This window comes from Lonchura striata, chromosome 27 (assembly GCF_050655825.1).
Source record: "Lonchura striata isolate lonStrDom1 chromosome 27, ASM5065582v1, whole genome shotgun sequence".
Taxonomy (NCBI): domain Eukaryota; kingdom Metazoa; phylum Chordata; class Aves; order Passeriformes; family Estrildidae; genus Lonchura; species Lonchura striata.
In genome coordinates, this window is record NC_140729.1 from 5,188,216 (window position 1) to 5,210,391 (window position 22,176).

Genomic DNA, 22,176 nt, shown 5'->3' on the forward strand with positions numbered 1-22,176 from the left:
TGAACGACAAGGGACATGATACTGTAAAATTAATCCAAATAGGGAGGGCTACGTGACTGCTGCAAAGTTTGCATGGCCCTGAAGAGTAGATAGTGTGCAGAAAACAGGATATTGAAACTGCTTGGTATGTAGAAGTAGATAGAGAAGAACAAAAGAGTACTAAGCTGTTCTAACTGCAAGGCCAGCTGGACAGGCATGTATCGATCATAAAGATACTTTTAAGATAATAGTACAAGTCACATAGCAACCAATCATGAGCTTGGCTTTTGCAATATGTATGAGCTAATTAACGAACATATATAAACTGTGTAATCTGTCACAATAAACTGAGACTTGATGATCATGATATCATGAGTCTTGTCTCCCGCGGCATTTTCCCTCTAACAGAACCACATTGTTGCAAAGATGAAGCATGCAATTAAAGTTCTTTCTAATAATTTGAGATGATTTAAATATATGTCAAATGAAATGCCATAGTCAAGGAACCAAAGCAGTCGAATGAATTGCCTATAAATTCCTTTGGCATGAAGCGTGTTGAGTGAAATGTTTATTTCTTCTAAGCAATAGGTCATAAGAGTGTTTAAATAAAGGTATAGTATATATAATGCACTGGAGCACAATCTATGGATTAGAGTGAAATTTCAACACTCAGTTCCTTTACTTAGAGAAGTCCACCTATGCCCAGATGGATTAATTAATTGTAGTGGTAGAAAATACAGGGTGTAAAACACAGCTGACTGTTGAGCTTAGTATATCACTATGTTGTAGAGAAACTCTAGAATCAAGAAAATTCTAAATAAGTAAATGCTAATTTGTCATGCAGTACTATGGTATTTTCAGGCAGCTAATCAAGAAAATTTGAATTGGAAGACCGTCAAACTTGTTTCATACAATAAAACTCTGAGAGACTTATCTACAAATAGAAACACAAGGAGCATCCTTTTTTGTACTCAGCAAAGAGCTGGAGTATGTTGTGCTGTTACGGAGGTTTATTTTTATAAACTACTCCAATGAATTTTATAAGCATGTAAAAGATTGTAAGTGCCCTGAAACATGTTTATTCTTGGACTGGCAATTACATACATGGATTCAGTTTTGATTTTCTTTAAAATAAAAATAAAAATATTTCTCTGGAGTAATTTGCTCTCGGTAACAAGAGTTATCTGCAAGAGAAATATCCAAACCAATTTCTGGGCAGTGGAAGTAGCTTTATTTTTTATAACATTCTTAGTACCTGTGACCAGGGTTGGTAGAGTGCCAGTCCTGCCAGCTTTAAGGAGCTGCATGTAAGTGTACCCTCGTTTCCTCAGAATCCCAGGGATGTGGACATTTCTTTGAGATGAGCTTTTAGGAAGCCCCAGAACATCTGGTGGTGTGACATCTTCCTGCATGCTCTGTTTCTGCACGTGATGTTTTCCAGTGCTTTCAAACATCCCTTCCCTTCTGTTTTTTCAGATGGTTATTTAGACCTATCTTGAGAGCTACTCTCTTCAGCCTCAGCTTTATCCAAGATACAATATGGTTATTATATAACCTAGTATTTTTTCATTTTACTTACATTTCATTACATAACCTAGTATTTTACATTGTTACTTGCACAGCAGAATAACTGCAGAACTCTGCTCGATCCAGGTTATACTGAAAACTAAAAAAAATGCTATTTTTACATGCCTGACATTTTTCTTGCATATTTGAGCTTAGGTATTATGTTTGCTCATTTCAGGAGTGCTTCTGAACCACAGTCCAGAAAGAAGAAAAATCTTCTTGGTTGAAGTTGAACATTTGTCTCTAAGAGTAAGAACAAAGCCATGCCAGTGCTTTCAGAAGACTCAGGTAATTCAGCTGCATGCTTTCAACAGAGCAGTGACTGAAATCTTGTCATACCTGTTTCACACATAAAAATAATTTAAATAGGAGTAAAATGTAATAGAATTAAGATAATTCAACTGAAGTTTCTGAGCAATTACCTACAAGAAGGAAGGTGGAATGTAAAAGGTGAAAATTAATAAAGTTTGTCAGGATCAGTTTCCTACTAACCCTAGAGCACCCAAATATACTCTGATAGACCTGAATATACTCTGATAGACTTGAATATATTCTGATAGATCTGAATATATTCTGATAGACCTGAATATATTCTGATAGGCAGAATTGGACCCCTCAGTGTAACAGTGCCTTCTACATGTGCTTACTAAAGATCAGCCCATATATCTCTGCTGCTTGCTGTGTCATTTCTTAATATTTTCTGAACAGGGGTTGATAAACATTGTAAATATCCTTCCTTTTAACTTAAAATAAGTGTCTTTGTTCAAGGCTACTTTACTAGCTTCTCCAGTATGCTGCCCAGGAGAAGTCACAGATAATAAATGATGCTTAGGATTAAAGCAGGAGTGAGTTTGAGTCTCCTGGATCAAAATCCACTCTAAGGTTCGTGGAGAGAATAGCCACAGGAATAGATTTGAACCCCCTCCACCTTTTTATATTTCCTGTTTTGTTTTGGTCCTGTGTTCCCAGACATGGTTCACCGGGAAAAATCTGGCCTTTGTCTGGCTCTGTGTGTTGCAAAATTGGGATATTTAAATATTTTTTTAGAAAACTAGCCACAAGCTTTGATTCCACCACAATGGAAATCTACACTTTATCCTTTCTTCCTCTGGTCAGGCCTGGCTTTTTATAGGTGCCTCAGAGTGGAAGGGGCAGGATAACACTTGTAAGCAAAGCTGCTGGGGAGGTAGAGCTGCTACCTGTGCAAAAAAAGGTCATTCAATCAGTTTGAGAGTCTGCTGTGGTACTAAAATTTCAAATTTGTAAGAGGGGAAACAAAGGGTTCTGGAAACAAGGAGTAATAAACATGAAGTGTTAAATGTGAAAGATAATTTCTTAAGAAATATATATTGCTTTGTTAGATTTTGCCTTAATATGATGGTGTGCTTGACACTTATGAGGGGAGTGTTGCAAAATGAGCTGTGGATAAACACGAGATAATCACAAGTCTCTGCAAATGTGATGATCATCAATGTGATACCCAAATAAATGTAGTGACTGTTAAGACTGCAGTAGAAGGTCCTGTGAGAAATGCTGTGTAGAATGTTTTTGTTCTGTCCTGAATCTAAATTTAGGGTTGCATGAAACTTTGGCCCTTTTGACATCTCAGCTAAGACCTGATTCAAATCATAAAGAGGAAATGGGATTCCTTAGGGATGTCTTCAGTGAAAGAAGTCTCAGCTACCTGATGAAGGTAAAAGTTTGTATTTATTTATGTACATTCTCCTTACAGTTTACTTTTTCTCTGTTCCCTTGATTTATCAACCATTTACTTTGCCAAACCTTTTTTTTAAGAATTCTGTACTGACCAAAGCATATGTGTGCTTAAGAACAAACACTAATAATGTTTGACAATTAATATGTTGAACATATTAAAACCGAGATCAAGGAGTAGAATGTTGCTGGCAGAGGTTCCAAAAAGTGCAAGAGGCTCCAGGGAATGGGGAAAATATGCAGATGGGATAGAAAACCTAATATCCCATTGAGTATGGGATAGAAAACTTCATATATGGGATAGAAAACCTCACATGCCATTGAATATGGGACAGAAACCCTCACATATGGGATAGAAAACCTCACATTCCATTGCATATGGGATAGAAAACCTAACACCCAACCTATAATAAAATCCCCTAATATAACTTTAGTTGCCAAGTATTGGTTATGCAAAAGCCAGATGATGCCTCTTCACAGAGATAATCTAGTTTATGAATGTATGGGAAATTAATTCAATAGTCCAGTTTTAATTTTTTAATGTGGAGGTGGGTTTTTTTGGGGGTGTTATTTGGTGGGGGTGTTTTGTTTTAATTTTGGTTCTGAGTTTCTTTGGGGTGGGTGTGCTAGGGAAGAAGTAAAGGGTTTGGGTTTGGGTGTTTGCTTTCCAGCCTTAGCACAGGGATGTGGCTTCCTCAGAGAGGGTGGTAAGGATGCTCAGTAGGGGAACATGAGGCACTTTGCCAAAATATTCCTTATGTCTTTGACAGATGTGGAGTCAGTCTGAGTGCCAGCAGTGTCTGCAGGGGAGCTGTGGACAGTTCATCTATCACAACACTGGGGGTGGCACAAAGCTCTTCTGGTCTGCCCACTGCTCAGAAATCCTTGCTCCTGGCTGTGGAACTTCTGGCTGTGGAACTCCTCCTCAGCCTGTGTCCGGCCAATCTTCAGCCTTGAGACTTTCTAGAACGGTGTTCCCTGAGTCATGAGAGTTGAGTTTCAAGTCCCGCACCCAGGGATTCCACTGCTGGGCAGCATAAAACAGTGTTCCCAACTGCTGTCCTCAAGAGCTGTAGCCCCCTGTGACCTGTGTCCCTTCTCCCATCAGAGCTTTGTTTTGCTGGTGCCTGGCTTGGGAGTCCTTGCCTTGCACAGGAGACTGGACTGGACTACAAACACATGCTAACAGTGGTAACAGGCAACTTTATTTACACAACTAAATAAATTTCAGCATTTGTGCATGCAGAGGAGGAAGATTGGCAGGACAGAGGACGCCTTTGACCTGAGGCTGCCTTTGGACGAGCAGGCACTGCCCCAGTATGTAATGGTCATGGTCCACTGCAGCCTGCAGTGGATCCTGTTCATCCTGCTGCCCATGTCTTTTTTCTCATGAGGCCCAGCAGTATCTGGTGCACCCGAGTTAAGAATTTCACCACTATCTGGTATGGATGTGGAGCAGGCAAGAGAGGTTGCCTTGACATTGGCTCCTCAGAGGGGTTTGAGGTCGACTCTGGCTCTGGTGTGGCTGTTGCAGTTGAGTGATCAGGAGTGGGAGTACAGCAGCCTGACTCTGTTGGTGCTGACTCTGGCTGCTCCAAGGGGGCTGAGCTGAAGGTTGGCTCTGGTCTTGGAGTAGCTGTTTCAGCTGACTCAGGATATGGAGTGGGAGTAGAGCAGCCTGACTCTGTTGGTGTTGGCTCTGGCTGCTCAAAAGAGGTTGAGCTGAAGGTTGGCTCTGGTGCTGGAGTGGCTGTTTCAGCTGACTCTGGACATGGAGTGGGAGTAGAGCAGCCTGACTCTGTTGGTGTTGGCTCTGGCTGCTCAAAAGAGGTTGAGCTGAAGGTTGGCTCTGGTGCTGGAGTAGCTGTTTCAGCTGACTCTGGACATGGAGTGGGAGTAGAGCAGCCTGACTCTGTTGGTGTTGGCTCTGGCTGCTCAAAAGGGGTTGAGCTGAAGGTTGGCTCTGGTGCTGGAGTAGCTGTTTCAGCTGACTCTGGACATGGAGTGGGAGTGGAGCAGCCTGACTCTGTTGGTGTTGGCTCTGGCTGCTCAAAAGGGGTTGAGCTGAAGGTTGGCTCTGGTGCTGGAGTGGCTGTTTCAGCTGACTCTGGACATGGAGTGGGAGTAGAGCAGTTTGACTCTGTTGGTGTTGGCTCTGGCTGCTCAAAAGAGGTTGAGCTGAAGGTTGGCTCTGGTGCTGGAGTGGCTGTTTCAGCTGACTCTGGACATGGAGTGGGAGTAGAGCAGCCTGACTCTGTTGGTGCTGACTCTGGCTGCTCCAAGGGGGCTGAGCTGAAGGTTGGCTCTGGTCTTGGAGTAGCTGTTTCAGCTGACTCAGGATATGGAGTGGGAGTAGAGCAGTTTGACTCTGTCAGTGTTGGCTCTGGCTGCTCAAGAGGGGTTGAGATGTAGGTTGTCTCTGGTGCTAGAGTGTCTGTTCCAGGTGGACGCATGCCCATCTGAATCAGGATCCAGTTGTAGAAGTACTGAGTGGAGGTGTAGACTCCCGGGCGTTTTGTTCTGACACAGCCTTTTCCCCAGCTGGTCACTCCAACAAGCCAAAAGTAGCCAGCATGGTTATCTTTGCACACCAGAGGCCCTCCACTGTCACCCTGCAACAGAGGAAAGAGGATTAGGGTGCTGTTGGGTGGCTGCTGTCAGCACTAGAGGCCTGTTTCTCTCTTGCAGCCCCTGCCACAGCTGTATTCATGGTACAAAAAGGCTTTGCTCAGGTGCTGGAGTCTCAAGAACCTTAGCTGGGAACAGGGTGGGTGTCTGTGAAGGCCCCCTTTTGTATCTGCACAGTGATCCTGGATGGGCAGAGCATAGATCATCCAGAATCTGGATCTGTGGGCTGCTGAGAACACTGGATGGGCTTTCTGGGCAGAGGGGCAGGCCTGGGGAACACGGTCACTTGGCAAGGAAACTCCAGCAGTGGAGGAAAAGTGGTTTGCCAGACAAAGCCCATGGTGACGGGGTACCTTCGCTGCTGGCTCCCAGCACTCATACCTGGCAGGTGTCCATGCCACCCCGTGGGTAGCCAGCACACAGGTTGTGGGTGTGGATGGCCCCAGCGTACCGACGGCTGCTGTTAACCAGCCGGATATCCAGGAGACGGACCTTGGCTTCCTGCAGGACATCACTCGGACCCTGAGCTGCAAGCACAGGAAGGAATGGGCACCCAGCAGCTCTTTGCCAGTTCCACTCCCCTGTCTGGGGGTGAACTCATTCCCTAGGGCTTGGCTTTGCCTCTGGAGCAGTTGTTGAAGCGCTGTGTCCTTTCTGTCTGCCTTTGGGGAGCAGGCCAGGCCCAGCTCTCCAGAGGCATACATCCTACAGCCTGACTTTGGTTTGTGCTGTCAGGAAGCCAAACCCATCTTGCTGGTGTGCCCAGCTCACCCTCAGGGCCCTTTTTGGGAACTCACCTTTTGCAGTGGCAGAACCCCAGCCAGCAATGTAGCAGGTTTTCAGCTCTGACACTGTGAGCGAGGCGTTGGGCACGCAGGCAAGCTGGACGTAGTCACTGCACTCCACGGGCTTGTCCAGCTCCAGCAGGGCGATGTCGTTCTGCTGGGAATCAGCCGTGTACTCCTGGTGGGCCAGGAGCCGCTTGATGTGGCGCACCTGAGTTTCAGGGCCCAGATGGGTCAGCTTGGTGGCCCCGATCAGCACACGCCACATGGTGACATTCCTGCAAGGCAGAGAGGGGTCTGAGGAAGAGCAGAGCCGTGTGCTGTTGATGCCTTAGGATTTTAGCTTTTGTATTTTTCATCCATTTGTAATCCTGCAGTTTTTTACTGTATAACTAAATTCTGCACACAGTGTGAGCTGCTGCTGCTTTCCCATTCTGGTCACAAAAATTCCTCTCCAGGCCTGGCAATCAAGGATACCTCACTGCCTCAGGCCTCGAGAGATGGAAACAAAAGTGAGTTGAGGGGAGCAAACTGGGGGTAAATGACTTCATTACCTGAAGCTGTAATTAGAAGATTAACCCTAAATATGCAAATGGACCAAATTTATAGGTGTGAAAACCTTTGACCCGTGGTCAATTTTGGGTTGTAGCACTTGGGGGGGGTCTTTTGTTTTGCCTAAAATGGACCTGGAGGCCCTTCAATAAATATAATCACTTTTTATTCCTTGTCTGGCCTGTTTTTAGGTAGTCCTGAAAAGGCATCACTGTGGCAGCTCAGCACTTCCCTTCCTTCTGCTTCTCAAGGCAGAGAGGAAAGCAGGGCAATGAGGAGTGTGACTGCCCTAGCATGCCTTAGGCTCCAGGAATGCCACACTGGAGGCTGCTGGGCAGCAGTGGCACGAGCCCAGCCTTCTGAGCAGTCCCTCAGTTGGGCCCCGTAGTATTGAGGTGCTGCAGGCTGGGCAACTGTTTGTGTGGTGAGGATACCCTCATTCCCTGCTCCTCCTTACCTGGCCTGGAGGAAGCAATGGGCTGCTGTGAGGACCCACTGTGGGCTGATGAGGGACCCTCCACATGTATGGCCGGTGCCTATTTTCCTGGGGTCCTGGATGCTGACAATCCAGGGCCAGGCCCCTGGCAGGGCACCTGTGCCAGTCACAATTCGGTAGTCAGCATCTATGGAGTTGTAGTCAGAAGCCATGGGCCGGAGCCCACAGGTCCCTCTGGAAGCACAAAATCATTACTGCCCTTCTGTTCCAGTACCTGGGTGCTGGCAAGGAGGCTCCCACATGGGGTTTGGGGTGTGGCAATGGGGGACAAGCACCCTCCTAGAGCCTGGGGCCATACCTGCAGTTGCCCCAGGTACCATGTGCAGGTCTGTACACAGCCAGCAGGATGAAGAGGTACAGGTACAGAAGATTCATCGCTGTCAGCAGCATCTGTCAGCTGAAAGAGACAAAAGCTTGTCTCTTCCAGTGCAGTCTCTGACGAGTGCTGCAGCAACTGCACTGTCCATGGCACCTGGGGCTGATGTCACAGAGTGGGTGGTTCCAGGTTCTGGGCACAGTGTCCTCAGAGGGCAGGGAAAGGCCACAGCCTCACAGAACCACAGAATGGTTTGGGCTGGAAGGGACCTTGAAGGTTGTGAAAGGCAAAAGGGGTCCCTTGCCTCGCACATGCAAAACGACACCATGGGCAGACAAATCTGGCACAGAGGGAAAGTCACTCCAAAGGCAGTGTTTGGTCAGAGAGGGTGCTCAGAGCCACCACACGATGGAGAAAACTAGCACATCAAAGCTAGAAAGAGGACAGGAAGGAACAATGCCATGTGCAAACTACTTGGGGGGATGCTTCAAGGCACATAAGCCTTAGCTGATGGAACAAACCTGGAAACTCCTGAGTGTTGCAAGAGGAATTGCTGACCATGGCAGAGTGCGAGAAGCTGACAGGAGTTTCAATGCCATGAGGAAGCCCTTCTGAGTCTGTTTATACATTCTCCATGTCTGGAGCAGGGTGAGTACTGCAAATGCCTCAGTGCTGCCTCTTGCTTTGGAGACTGGTGCTGGAGGTCATGGCTGCAGAAAACAAGGGACTGAGATGGAGAGTGCTCATGCACTCACTTTTGTGGTTTGGGAATGGCATTCCCCAGTCTGGTGTTTCCACTGGAACACTGCAAACCACTGCTCCTCACTCCCTTCTCCCTCTCCCCTCCCTTCTCTGGTGGGCTTGAGAATAGAACTGGAAGCACAAAAGTTAAAGACTGTGGGTTGAGACAAGAACAATATAATGGAAACAGCAATGAAACAAGAAAATGAGCAGTAACCGCAACAATATTAATAATGGACTGGGACAATTCACATGCAACCATCCACCCCATAGAGCCTGGCAGTACCCAACCAGGCTGTCATGCATGTTATCCAGCGGAGATTTCTTCCCCTGTCCCTGGAAAATGTTGTGGAGTGGTTCAGAACAACCTCCACGTCCTGGCCATGCCCTGTCCTGGTTATGGCAAAAATTTACCCCATCCTGGCCAGAACCAGGACATTCACCCTCATGATCTGCCCCACAGCTTTGGAATCTGTGCCAGAGGGTCTGGCAGGGCAGGGAGGGCAGTCACCAGGGATTGGCAGACGTTGGAAACTCCTTATCCCTCTCTCTGGCCCCTGGTTTTCCTTGTTTTATGGAATGGAAGAACACATGTCCAACTCCTCCCAGTATCTCCTTCACTGGAAATCCTCCGTGCTTTGATTCCTTCTCTGACATTCTGCTGCACCTGGGGAATGCAGTGGGAAAACCCAAGGCTTTGTGTGAAGGTCACTCCCTCAGCACTTCACCTGAGGTGCACAGGAAGGCTGCCCTGGCTCTACCACACCTCATCCAGAACACCTGGAAGCTCTTCCCTCCCCATTCACACACTCCCCTGCCTTGTCCTCCTCATCCCACAGGGATGCACAGAGGGGCTACCACACTTCACGGTTTGGTAGCCCTGATACCACACTCCTGACTGGAATGGGGTGACCCTGGGGCAGTTTTGGCCTGCATCAGTTCCATGTCCTGCCTCAGCACACCCAGGTTCTCTGTTGGCGTCTGTGCTCATCTCTGCAGCTTTGCTGTCCTGCACCAGGAGTTTGCTGAATAAAATCATCCTCTAGAAAGGACATGTGACACAAGCCCAGGAGTAAGCAGCACCATGGGAGAGTTCAGCAAGGTGCCCTGGGGACAGCCAGGCCAGGCAGGGGAAGGTGGGGGGACCACGGCCTCACTGAAGCAGCCACATTGTACAGCACAAAAAATAAAGCTAAATAAATGCTGGGATGAAATACAGCACTGCTGGGACTGCTCCATTTAGCAAATAACAGTTGTGGGGGAGATTTACAGATGTACTGGGTACATCTGGGAACTGGGGCTCCTGCTGGAAGTCTTCAATCTTGAAGCTCCCAGTTCCCAAAGCTGGTAAATCCTTCCCAGCAATGGCTCCTGAGGCAGGGAGAGGGGTGGAAAGCCAAGGATGGGGCAGAGATCAGAAGGAGCTGGGGAGCTCAGAGAGGTCTTCAAGGGGAAGAGGATTTGTCTGAAAGGCCCTCACTTTTCTGGTCATCTTGGCAACTCTGGCAGGTTTAACAGGAGGTTTGTCTGGAAACAAGACAGGGACATATTGGCATGATGGGTGCTGGCATATTCCAGTCTTAGGCTTTGCAGAGAGAGATTTGCTGTTTCCCCATAGGCCACAGAGGATTTTAATATGAGGTGAACTCCCCAAGCTTGCATCCACCCTGTTCCATGGCCTCTGGCTCTGAGAAATGCTCTCCTGTGCACCCTGCTTCATTCCCTCAGATCAATGGCTGATGTGCCAGCAGCTCCTGCTCCAGAAGGGCAGCACATGATGAAGGTGCCACCCCTGCAGCTGAAAAGAAGGTTCCTTTTGCCATGGCATTCCAGGAGGTCATAAGACACATCATCAATGGAGTCTGAAAAAAAGAAAAATTAGAAGTTGAGGCAGCTGCATTTACCAGTGTGGGCAGTCCAGAGAGAACTGCCTGGACCTGACCCAGTTTGTGGATCAGAGCCAGAAATAGGTTCCCTTAGCTAGAAATGAGACCTCTCTACCCAGAGAGCCAGCTGCTTGCCATTCCATTGCTCCCTGGCCACAAGCAGCACTTCATCCATGAGCTCTCACCCCACAGAGCCCCTAGGTAACCCTGAAAAGACTCCTTCAGTATCAGGGGCTGCAAGAGACCTCTAGATGAGCAGCTAGAGGATTAGGTGAGGAGAAGAACTGAAATAAAATGCGTGTTTTTCCCTGGATTTGTGGAAGACAACAAGAAAGAAACACAGGACCCCAAAAAACAAACCCACTCGATGGGAGAGGCAGGTGAGCACCTCTGGTTCAGGAATTACAGAATGCACTCAACTGCAGCTTGCAGACAAGGATCCTGGCACGTTCCAGCAGCCAGCACTGCCACCTGATCCCAGCATCCCTCTGCCCCATGGATTTACACAGGACCCCAAAGCCCCAGTGGTCAGTGAAAGGAAAACATCCAACTGTCCACACTTGGCAACCTACTCCCGGGTTCTGCAGCCTGTGGAGAAAGACAAATTCCCTCACTAGAAAACTAAGCAGGTTTGAGCTGGGCTTTCTCAAAGCACACTAAAGGCAGAGGTGGGCTTCTCCGTGCTGTTTGGGAAGTGGCACATGAACCACACGGGAATCAGAGAGAGATTATCAACTCCAGAGGCACTGCTGAGCGCAGCCTCTCCTGACTCCAGCTGGGCTCCAGCCCCGAGGTGACCTGTGCCTCCAAACAGAGGGGCCAGAGTGACCTGCACTGACCAGGCCGGCCACAGCTCCGTGTCACACTGACCACTGCAGCGTCCAGCCAGTCCCTCCAGAGGCTCTTCCAATCTCCACCTCCACCTTACAGGGGCATGGAACGCCGCTGATCACACCCGCTGCTCCCTGACCTGCAGCCAGAGGAAGATTTCCTCATTTGCTGCTGTGGCCAGTGGCACCTCTCTGTAGCAGGTTTTGCGTCCTGCTCGGTGCCCCAGTGCTCCAGACAGGCTGGCTCCGTGCTGCTGGGCCTCTCCCGGTCCCTCTGAGCAGGGCTGCAGCCGAGTCTTCAGAACAGCCCCAATTCCCCAAAACAGCCCCCAAAACAGCCCGGCGCTGTCTGTGTGGGGAACATCAAACCCACACCAAGGAATGGCTTTGCCCAGTGCCCCGGGATGGAGCAGCCCCGGCCTGCTCCACCAGAGCCCAGGGCGGCTCTGGGAGCCCTGAGGGCACGAGAGAAGGAAACTTCAGCGTGAGGGTCTGCAGCGGCCAGGGGAACACCAGCGCCTCCGAGCCGCCCTGCCAGACACGTACGGCCCTCCACCACCCTCGCAGTGGTGCGGGAATGTGCTCGCTGCTGAGGGCGGCCTCGCGGCTCGGCGAGCAGCTTGGGCAGGGCCGCCGCTGTCCGCTCCGTGCGGAGCGCAGCCTCCTCCGGACGCGGCCGTGAGGCGGTCTGGGCCCTCGGGTGTCGCCTCCGGCAGAATCAGCGGCTCGGTGGAGCTCACACGAAGCTCTCCCTGGGGCGGGACAGCCCTTGCCCGTGGGGTGTCGGGCGGGCCCCGGGCCGGCCGAGGGTTGCCCGGCTGAGCCCGGGGCCGCCCCTGACGTGGGGCTCTGGGGCAGAGTCCGGCCCGCGGTGCCCAGCAGGGATGCGCGGTTCTGTCTGTGCTCGGGCAGCACCAGAGTAGAGTTTTTCCCTGCTACAGTACCTACGCTACCCCGCGAAAGAGCATCGCTCAGGTTTGACAGGAGGAGAAATCTGTGTGGCCGTCAGCTATCACCTATGGCCCGGTCAGGATACTGATGGATTTTCTGACCTATTCGCTAGGGTCGTGTAAAATGTTAAACTGCAGATGCTTTCTGAAAGCAACTAGTGCTTTGAATGGTACAATCTGGATTACAGAAGCTTTATGTAGTGTTAGGCTGTGAACCACAATAGGTTTATTCTACAAGTTAATAGGGATATGCCAGATCATGTTACACTTCTGTTTTATCTTCTGTTTTGACCCTATGGCAAGCATCAGTTGGGTTTATTTAGCTCTTTATTAGCCCTTTATTTAGCTCTTAGCATTTTTCACATTTTGTGTGAAAAATGAATTAACTTTTAGGTAGATATTTTTAAAGAGGAAAAATGTATTTGTGCCTATTGATGCTGCAGTGATTTGTGGTTTTGAGACCCATCTTGCAAAATACCACATGCTGAGGCTGATTGTCATAGCTCTGAAGCCAGCCCTGGGTATGGAATGCTTTTCATTCTTTGGAGTGTTCATTCCAGGCAGTTCTGTGTAACGAGATCTTTACAGAGCATGGAAGATGCCTCTAGGGGAAGTCTCCATTTTGATTGCTGTGCCTAGACTAATTCTGATACTCCTGAGTTTGCTGTCAGGTTTTTACGATGCTGAAATGTGTGTTTTCCAGGTTCCTGTGTGGGCTATTTTTCACTAAGAATCTAGAAAATATCTTGGCTTTTCGTGGGGTTTAGTGCAAAATAGGTTTGACTGTAGGAACCACATTGTTGCAAAGATGAAGCATGCAATTAAAGTTCTTTCTAATAATTTGAGATGATTTAAATATATGTCAAATGAAATGCCATAGTCAAGGAACCAAAGCAGTCGAATGAATTGCCTATAAATTCCTTTGGCATGAAGCGTGTTGAGTGAAATGTTTATTTCTTCTAAGCAATAGGTCATACGAGTGTTTAAATAAAGGTATAGTATATATAATGCACTGGAGCACAATCCATGGATTAGAGTGAAATTTCAACACTCAGTTCCTTTACTTAGAGAAGTCCACCTATGCCCAGATGGATTAATTAATTGTAGTGGTAGAAAATACAGGGTGTAAAACACAGCTGACTGTTGAGCTTAGTATATCACTATGTTGTAGAGAAACTCAAGAATCAAGAAAATTCTAAATAAGTAAATGCTAATTTGTCATGCAGTACTATGGTATTTTCAGGCAGCTAATCAAGAAAATTTGAATTGGAAGACCGTCAAACTTGTTTCATACAATAAAACTCTGAGAGACTTATCTACAAATAGAAACGCAAGGAGCATCCTTTTTTGTACTCAGCAAAGAGCTGGAGTATGTTGTGCTGTTACGGAGGTTTATTTTTATAAACTACTCCAATGAATTTTATAAGCATGTAAAAGATTGTAAGTGCCCTGAAACATGTTTATTCTTGGACTGGCAATTACATACATGGATTCAGTTTTGATTTTCTTTAAAATAAAAATAAAAATATTTCTCTGGAGTAATTTGCTCTCGGTAACAAGAGTCATCTGCAAGAGAAATATCCAAACCAATTTCTGGGCAGTGGAAGTAGCTTTATTTTTTATAACATTCTTAGTACCTGTGACCAGGGTTGGTAGAGTGCCAGTCCTGCCAGCTTTAAGGAGCTGCATGTAAGTGTACCCTCGTTTCCTCAGAATCCCAGGGATGTGGACATTTCTTTGAGATGAGCTTTTAGGAAGCCCCAGAACATCTGGTGGTGTGACATCTTCCTGCATGCTCTGTTTCTGCACGTGATGTTTTCCAGTGCTTTCAAACATCCCTTCCCTTCTGTTTTTTCAGATGGTTATTTAGACCTATCTTGAGAGCTACTCTCTTCAGCCTCAGCTTTATCCAAGATACAATATGGTTATTATATAACCTAGTATTTTTTCATTTTACTTACATTTCATTACATAACCTAGTATTTTACATTGTTACTTGCACAGCAGAATAACTGCAGAACTCTGCTCGATCCAGGTTATACTGAAAACTAAAAAAAATGCTATTTTTACATGCCTGACATTTTTCTTGCATATTTGAGCTTAGGTATTATGTTTGCTCATTTCAGGAGTGCTTCTGAACCACAGTCCAGAAAGAAGAAAAATCTTCTTGGTTGAAGTTGAACATTTGTCTCTAAGAGTAAGAACAAAGCCATGCCAGTGCTTTCAGAAGACTCAGGTAATTCAGCTGCATGCTTTCAACAGAGCAGTGACTGAAATCTTGTCATACCTGTTTCACACATAAAAATAATTTAAATAGGAGTAAAATGTAATAGAATTAAGATAATTCAACTGAAGTTTCTGAGCAATTACCTACAAGAAGGAAGGTGGAATGTAAAAGGTGAAAATTAATAAAGTTTGTCAGGATCAGTTTCCTACTAACCCTAGAGCACCCAAATATACTCTGATAGACCTGAATATACTCTGATAGACTTGAATATATTCTGATAGATCTGAATATATTCTGATAGACCTGAATATATTCTGATAGGCAGAATTGGACCCCTCAGTGTAACAGTGCCTTCTACATGTGCTTACTAAAGATCAGCCCATATATCTCTGCTGCTTGCTGTGTCATTTCTTAATATTTTCTGAACAGGGGTTGATAAACATTGTAAATATCCTTCCTTTTAACTTAAAATAAGTGTCTTTGTTCAAGGCTACTTTACTAGCTTCTCCAGTATGCTGCCCAGGAGAAGTCACAGATAATAAATGATGCTTAGGATTAAAGCAGGAGTGAGTTTGAGTCTCCTGGATCAAAATCCACTCTAAGGTTCGTGGAGAGAATAGCCACAGGAATAGATTTGAACCCCCTCCACCTTTTTATATTTCCTGTTTTGTTTTGGTCCTGTGTTCCCAGACATGGTTCACCGGGAAAAATCTGGCCTTTGTCTGGCTCTGTGTGTTGCAAAATTGGGATATTTAAATATTTTTTTAGAAAACTAGCCACAAGCTTTGATTCCACCACAATGGAAATCTACACTTTATCCTTTCTTCCTCTGGTCAGGCCTGGCTTTTTATAGGTGCCTCAGAGTGGAAGGGGCAGGATAACACTTGTAAGCAAAGCTGCTGGGGAGGTAGAGCTGCTACCTGTGCAAAAAAAGGTCATTCAATCAGTTTGAGAGTCTGCTGTGGTACTAAAATTTCAAATTTGTAAGAGGGGAAACAAAGGGTTCTGGAAACAAGGAGTAATAAACATGAAGTGTTAAATGTGAAAGATAATTTCTTAAGAAATATATATTGCTTTGTTAGATTTTGCCTTAATATGATGGTGTGCTTGACACTTATGAGGGGAGTGTTGCAAAATGAGCTGTGGATAAACACGAGATAATCACAAGTCTCTGCAAATGTGATGATCATCAATGTGATACCCAAATAAATGTAGTGACTGTTAAGACTGCAGTAGAAGGTCCTGTGAGAAATGCTGTGTAGAATGTTTTTGTTCTGTCCTGAATCTAAATTTAGGGTTGCATGAAACTTTGGCCCTTTTGACATCTCAGCTAAGACCTGATTCAAATCATAAAGAGGAAATGGGATTCCTTAGGGATGTCTTCAGTGAAAGAAGTCTCAGCTACCTGATGAAGGTAAAAGTTTGTATTTATTTATGTACATTCTCCTTACAGTTTACTTTTTCTCTGTTCCCTTGATTTATCAACCATTTACTTTGCCAAACCTTTTTTTTAAGAATTCTGTACTGACCAAAGCATATGTGTGCTTAAGAACAAACACTAATAATGTTTGACAATTAATATGTTGAACATATTAAAACCGAGATCAAGGAGTAGAATGTTGCTGGCAGAGGTTCCAAAAAGTGCAAGAGGCTCCAGGGAATGGGGAAAATATGCAGATGGGATAGAAAACCTAATATCCCATTGAGTATGGGATAGAAAACTTCATATATGGGATAGAAAACCTCACATGCCATTGAATATGGGACAGAAACCCTCACATATGGGATAGAAAACCTCACATTCCATTGCATATGGGATAGAAAACCTAACACCCAACCTATAATAAAATCCCCTAATATAACTTTAGTTGCCAAGTATTGGTTATGCAAAAGCCAGATGATGCCTCTTCACAGAGATAATCTAGTTTATGAATGTATGGGAAATTAATTCAATAGTCCAGTTTTAATTTTTTAATGTGGAGGTGGGTTTTTTTGGGGGTGTTATTTGGTGGGGGTGTTTTGTTTTAATTTTGGTTCTGAGTTTCTTTGGGGTGGGTGTGCTAGGGAAGAAGTAAAGGGTTTGGGTTTGGGTGTTTGCTTTCCAGCCTTAGCACAGGGATGTGGCTTCCTCAGAGAGGGTGGTAAGGATGCTCAGTAGGGGAACATGAGGCACTTTGCCAAAATATTCCTTATGTCTTTGACAGATGTGGAGTCAGTCTGAGTGCCAGCAGTGTCTGCAGGGGAGCTGTGGACAGTTCATCTATCACAACACTGGGGGTGGCACAAAGCTCTTCTGGTCTGCCCACTGCTCAGAAATCCTTGCTCCTGGCTGTGGAACTTCTGGCTGTGGAACTCCTCCTCAGCCTGTGTCCGGCCAATCTTCAGCCTTGAGACTTTCTAGAACGGTGTTCCCTGAGTCATGAGAGTTGAGTTTCAAGTCCCGCACCCAGGGATTCCACTGCTGGGCAGCATAAAACAGTGTTCCCAACTGCTGTCCTCAAGAGCTGTAGCCCCCTGTGACCTGTGTCCCTTCTCCCATCAGAGCTTTGTTTTGCTGGTGCCTGGCTTGGGAGTCCTTGCCTTGCACAGGAGACTGGACTGGACTACAAACACATGCTAACAGTGGTAACAGGCAACTTTATTTACACAACTAAATAAATTTCAGCATTTGTGCATGCAGAGGAGGAAGATTGGCAGGACAGAGGACGCCTTTGACCTGAGGCTGCCTTTGGACGAGCAGGCACTGCCCCAGTATGTAATGGTCATGGTCCACTGCAGCCTGCAGTGGATCCTGTTCATCCTGCTGCCCATGTCTTTTTTCTCATGAGGCCCAGCAGTATCTGGTGCACGCGAGTTAAGAATTTCACCACTATCTGGTATGGATGTGGAGCAGGCAAGAGAGGTTGCATTGACATTGGCTCCTCAGAGGGGTTTGAGGTCGACTCTGGCTCTGGTGTGGCTGTTGCAGTTGAGTGATTAGGAGTGGGAGTACAGCAGCCTGACTCTGTTGGTGCTGACTCTGGCTGCTCCAAGGGGGCTGAGCTGAAGGTTGGCTCTGGTCTTGGAGTAGCTGTTTCAGCTGACTCTGGACATGGAGTGGGAGTAGAGCAGCCTGACTCTGTTGGTGTTGGCTCTGGCTGCTCAAAAGGGGTTGAGCTGAAGGTTGGCTCTGGTGCTGGAGTGGCTGTTTCAGCTGACTCTGGACATGGAGTGGGAGTAGAGCAGCCTGACTCTGTTGGTGTTGGCTCTGGCTGCTCAAAAGAGGTTGAGCTGAAGGTTGGCTCTGGTGCTGGAGTAGCTGTTTCAGCTGACTCTGGACATGGAGTGGGAGTAGAGCAGCCTGACTCTGTTGGTGTTGGCTCTGGCTGCTCAAAAGGGGTTGAGCTGAAGGTTGGCTCTGGTGCTGGAGTGGCTGTTTCAGCTGACTCTGGACATGGAGTGGGAGTAGAGCAGCCTGACTCTGTTGGTGTTGGCTCTGGCTGCTCAAAAGAGGTTGAGCTGAAGGTTGGCTCTGGTGCTGGAGTGGCTGTTTCAGCTGACTCAGGATATGGAGTGGGAGTAGAGCAGCCTGACTCTGTTGGTGTTGGCTCTGGCTGCTCAAAAGGGGTTGAGCTGAAGGTTGGCTCTGGTGCTGGAGTAGCTGTTTCAGCTGACTCTGGACATGGAGTGGGAGTAGAGCAGCCTGACTCTGTTGGTGTTGGCTCTGGCTGCTCAAAAGAGGTTGAGCTGAAGGTTGGCTCTGGTGCTGGAGTGGCTGTTTCAGCTGACTCTGGACATGGAGTGGGAGTAGAGCAGCCTGACTCTGTTGGTGCTGACTCTGGCTGCTCCAAGGGGGCTGAGCTGAAGGTTGGCTCTGGTCTTGGAGTAGCTGTTTCAGCTGACTCAGGATATGGAGTGGGAGTAGAGCAGTTTGACTCTGTCAGTGTTGGCTCTGGCTGCTCAAGAGGGGTTGAGATGTAGGTTGTCTCTGGTGCTAGAGTGTCTGTTCCAGGTGGACGCATGCCCATCTGAATCAGGATCCAGTTGTAGAAGTACTGAGTGGAGGTGTAGACTCCCGGGCGTTTTGTTCTGACACAGCCTTTTCCCCAGCTGGTCACTCCAACAAGCCAAAAGTAGCCAGCATGGTTATCTTTGCACACCAGAGGCCCTCCACTGTCACCCTGCAACAGAGGAAAGAGGATTAGGGTGCTGTTGGGTGGCTGCTGTCAGCACTAGAGGCCTGTTTCTCTCTTGCAGCCCCTGCCACAGCTGTATTCATGGTACAAAAAGGCTTTGCTCAGGTGCTGGAGTCTCAAGAACCTTAGCTGGGAACAGGGTGGGTGTCTGTGAAGGCCCCCTTTTGTATCTGCACAGTGATCCTGGATGGGCAGAGCATAGATCATCCAGAATCTGGATCTGTGGGCTGCTGAGAACACTGGATGGGCTTTCTGGGCAGAGGGGCAGGCCTGGGGAACACGGTCACTTGGCAAGGAAACTCCAGCAGTGGAGGAAAAGTGGTTTGCCAGACAAAGCCCATGGTGACGGGGTACCTTCGCTGCTGGCTCCCAGCACTCATACCTGGCAGGTGTCCATGCCACCCCGTGGGTAGCCAGCACACAGGTTGTGGGTGTGGATGGCCCCAGCGTACCGACGGCTGCTGTTAACCAGCCGGATATCCAGGAGACGGACCTTGGCTTCCTGCAGGACATCACTCGGACCCTGAGCTGCAAGCACAGGAAGGAATGGGCACCCAGCAGCTCTTTGCCAGTTCCACTCCCCTGTCTGGGGGTGAACTCATTCCCTAGGGCTTGGCTTTGCCTCTGGAGCAGTTGTTGAAGCGCTGTGTCCTTTCTGTCTGCCTTTGGGGAGCAGGCCAGGCCCAGCTCTCCAGAGGCATACATCCTACAGCCTGACTTTGGTTTGTGCTGTCAGGAAGCCAAACCCATCTTGCTGGTGTGCCCAGCTCACCCTCAGGGCCCTTTTTGGGAACTCACCTTTTGCAGTGGCAGAACCCCAGCCAGCAATGTAGCAGGTTTTCAGCTCTGACACTGTGAGCGAGGCGTTGGGCACGCAGGCAAGCTGGACGTAGTCACTGCACTCCACGGGCTTGTCCAGCTCCAGCAGGGCGATGTCGTTCTGCTGGGAATCAGCCGTGTACTCCTGGTGGGCCAGGAGCCGCTTGATGTGGCGCACCTGAGTTTCAGGGCCCAGATGGGTCAGCTTGGTGGCCCCGATCAGCACACGCCACATGGTGACATTCCTGCAAGGCAGAGAGGGGTCTGAGGAAGAGCAGAGCCGTGTGCTGTTGATGCCTTAGGATTTTAGCTTTTGTATTTTTCATCCATTTGTAATCCTGCAGTTTTTTACTGTATAACTAAATTCTGCACACAGTGTGAGCTGCTGCTGCTTTCCCATTCTGGTCACAAAAATTCCTCTCCAGGCCTGGCAATCAAGGATACCTCACTGCCTCAGGCCTCGAGAGATGGAAACAAAAGTGAGTTGAGGGGAGCAAACTGGGGGTAAATGACTTCATTACCTGAAGCTGTAATTAGAAGATTAACCCTAAATATGCAAATGGACCAAATTTATAGGTGTGAAAACCTTTGACCCGTGGTCAATTTTGGGTTGTAGCACTTGGGGGGGTCTTTTGTTTTGCCTAAAATGGACCTGGAGGCCCTTCAATAAATATAATCACTTTTTATTCCTTGTCTGGCCTGTTTTTAGGTAGTCCTGAAAAGGCATCACTGTGGCAGCTCAGCACTTCCCTTCCTTCTGCTTCTCAAGGCAGAGAGGAAAGCAGGGCAATGAGGAGTGTGACTGCCCTAGCATGCCTTAGGCTCCAGGAATGCCACACTGGAGGCTGCTGGGCAGCAGTGGCACGAGCCCAGCCTTCTGAGCAGTCCCTCAGTTGGGCCCCGTAGTATTGAGGTGCTGCAGGCTGGGCAACTGTTTGTGTGGTGAGGATACCCTCATTCCTTGCTCCTCCTTACCTGGCCTGGAGGAAGCAATGGGCTGCTGTGAGGACCCACTGTGGGCTGATGAGGGACCCTCCACATGTATGGCCGGTGCCTATTTTCCTGGGGTCCTGGATGCTGACAATCCAGGGCCAGGCCCCTGGCAGGGCACCTGTGCCAGTCACAATTCGGTAGTCAGCATCTATGGAGTTGTAGTCAGAAGCCATGGGCCGGAGCCCACAGGTCCCTCTGGAAGCACAAAATCATTACTGCCCTTCTGTTCCAGTTCTGTACCTGGGTGCTGGCAAGGAGGCTCCCACATGGGGTTTGGGGTGTGGCAATGGGGGACAAGCACCCTCCTAGAGCCTGGGGCCATACCTGCAGTTGCCCCAGGTACCATGTGCAGGTCTGTACACAGCCAGCAGGATGAAGAGGTACAGGTACAGAAGATTCATCGCTGTCAGCAGCATCTGTCAGCTGAAAGAGACAAAAGCTTGTCTCTTCCAGTGCAGTCTCTGACGAGTGCTGCAGCAACTGCACTGTCCATGGCACCTGGGGCTGATGTCACAGAGTGGGTGGTTCCAGGTTCTGGGCACAGTGTCCTCAGAGGGCAGGGAAAGGCCACAGCCTCACAGAACCACAGAATGGTTTGGGCTGGAAGGGACCTTGAAGGTTGTGAAAGGCAAAAGGGGTCCCTTGCCTCGCACATGCAAAACGACACCATGGGCAGACAAATCTGGCACAGAGGGAAAGTCACTCCAAAGGCAGTGTTTGGTCAGAGAGGGTGCTCAGAGCCACCACACGATGGAGAAAACTAGCACATCAAAGTTAGAAAGAGGACAGGAAGGAACAATGCCATGTGCAAACTACTTGGGGGGATGCTTCAAGGCACATAAGCCTTAGCTGATGGAACAAACCTGGAAACTCCTGAGTGTTGCAAGAGGAATTGCTGACCATGGCAGAGTGCGAGAAGCTGACAGGAGTTTCAATGCCATGAGGAAGCCCTTCTGAGTCTGTTTATACATTCTCCATGTCTGGAGCAGGGTGAGTACTGCAAATGCCTCAGTGCTGCCTCTTGCTTTGGAGACTGGTGCTGGAGGTCATGGCTGCAGAAAACAAGGGACTGAGATGGAGAGTGCTCATGCACTCACTTTTGTGGTTTGGGAATGGCATTCCCCAGTCTGGTGTTTCCACTGGAACACTGCAAACCACTGCTCCTCACTCCCTTCTCCCTCTCCCCTCCCTTCTCTGGTGGGCTTGAGAATAGAACTGGAAGCACAAAAGTTAAAGACTGTGGGTTGAGACAAGAACAATATAGTGGAAACAGCAATGAAACAAGAAAATGAGCAGTAACCGCAACAATATGGACTGGGACAATTCACATGCAACCATCCACCCCATAGAGCCTGGCAGTACCCAACCAGGCTGTCATGCATGTTATCCAGCGGAGATTTCTTCCCCTGTCCCTGGAAAATGTTGTGGAGTGGTTCAGAACAACCTCCACGTCCTGGCCATGCCCTGTCCTGGTTATGGCAAAAATTTACCCCATCCTGGCCAGAACCAGGACATTCACC